General features: G+C 41.7%; 1 long non-coding RNA gene across 1 annotated transcript; it reads left to right on the forward strand.

Annotated features, from left to right (window-relative positions):
• The first annotated feature begins 406 nt into the window (after positions 1–406).
• LOC123163848 (uncharacterized) lies at positions 407–1,104 on the forward strand. The gene is made up of 2 exons (XR_006482015.1): positions 407–764; positions 857–1,104. It is a non-coding gene; the product is annotated as an uncharacterized lncRNA (long non-coding RNA).
• Positions 1,105–2,028: the final 924 nt, after the last annotated feature.

Consider the following 2,028-nt stretch of genomic DNA (forward strand, 5'->3'; position numbering starts at 1 on the left):
ACTGTGGCCGCTTGATCGCCGGATTTGTGGCGTCTATTTTGTGGGTGGGAATGAGACTACGTTTGAAATTGCCGTGGCGGGGGGCGGCGCCTGGGGGCGTGGCTGGGAGCTAGGTCGCCTCCAGAGGCCAAACTAGCACCGGTTCGCCCCCAGGCCATTCTTTTTCAACGCCCGGGAGGCTGAACGTCTGAAGATGCTCTAATACTTACAGTCAAGCCTAGTGTTTTAGCCCAGAACTTCACGCCAAGAACAGGGATCCTGCGCAAACTCCTTTTTACCGGTGGCGGGATGTATCGGCGCACCATCCACCATTGGCGCTTGCGTCAAGATTGGTGAGGGAACCACGTAGGATTTACTGCTTCGTGCTATACAACAAGGAATACGAGACACAATACGAAACGTGGGACCGGGGCAGAATAAATATCTTGCATCTCACCCGATCTCTCTCTCTCTTCCCCTTTTCTCTCCCGTGGCCCGTGAGAGGAGCCCTGGACTGGCGGCGGCGCCGCTGTACCAGGCGGACGGCGAGGAATGGGGCTGGATCACGCCGGCGGAAGACGGATCCACTGCTGTCGACGTTGGGGTGACCTGCGCCGACGAGGTTCCTCGATCCCGCCCACCACACGCCCGTCCTCCAGCATCCTTTTTGCCTGGCCGCCGTCCTCGCCGTGGGAACCATGACGGCCACCCACCACGGCGGGTCGCAGCTCACGGTCGGCACCAGATCCGGTGACTCCAAGCACTTCCGCCACCAGCTGCCTCTGGTGAGTCATGGAGCCCCCCAGCGCCCCTAACCTCTCTGCATCTGTTCAGAGTTAGTTTTTCTTTATTATGCATGATATTGGTTTTTACCCAGATAAACGGCGATTATCCTCTCGAGATTTGGGAGTGTTGAAAGAAATCGGGGCTGCCAATGTTCTCTATTTTTTCTGAATGTTTGCTCAGCTTGCATTTGTGTTCAGTGTTAGATTTGTGAAGGTGAAATCTTGTTTTGTGAAATATGGAAGAGATTTATGGTTCATATAGAATTGATAATTTCTGGAATTCACTCAAGTGAAAGTGAAATCTGGTTTTGTGTAATATGGAAGAGAATTATGGTTTATACATGTGAAATATGGCACCTATCTGACTTTGTGACACATGCAAGAGTTATTTGGTTCAGATTTGCGAAAGAAAGTGATATTAGTCCATATTTAATTTGTGAATATGTAAACTCAAAGTGATATTGTTGAAATATGAAATATTTTTTGTCAAATTCATATGTGAAACCCCATGAAATTCATATGTGTGAACCATGTTTTTCTGAAATAATTGAAAATGGATCAATTGAAAAAATGAAATAGTTTTTTGAGAAACTGAAACCCGAGTCTTTTGAAATAACAAAAATCAGTTTCTGAAAATGATTGAAATAGGTCTTTCCAAAAAACCGAAATGGGTTATTCAAATGTGTGAAATTGATAGCGTTGACAATTATTTAAATGAGTGAAATATATCTTTTCACTCATTTACAAAACTGAAATAGGTCTTTTTCAAAAATCAGTTTTTGTATAATTAAATTATATATTGAAATGAGTGAAATATATCTTTTGTAAATGAGTGTAATGTCTTTCCTAAATGGAGTGAAATCTATTTTTTAGAAATATGTTTTTTGCATTGAGTGAAATCAATTTTGAAATATGTTTTCTTAACTAAGTGAAATATGTTTCTCAATTCAGTGAAATTATTATTCTGAAATGAGTGACATTGGTTTCTTCAGATGAGTGAAATTGGTTTCTTAAACATGAAGATATGAGTGTGTTTTGAAATGATTGAAACCAGCTTTCTGAAATGAATGAACCTGTTTTTTAAACGACTGAAATCTATGTTTTCACAACTTAGTGGCATATGTTTTCTCAACTGGGCGAAATCATTTTTCTGAAATGAGCGACATCAGTTTCTTCATATGAGTGAATTTGGTTTCCTGAATATAAAGAAATGAGTTTTTTTAAATGATTGAAATCGGCTTTCAGAAATGAGTGAAACAAGTTT

Source organism: Triticum aestivum, chromosome 1D, assembly GCF_018294505.1.
Source record: "Triticum aestivum cultivar Chinese Spring chromosome 1D, IWGSC CS RefSeq v2.1, whole genome shotgun sequence".
Taxonomy (NCBI): domain Eukaryota; kingdom Viridiplantae; phylum Streptophyta; class Magnoliopsida; order Poales; family Poaceae; genus Triticum; species Triticum aestivum.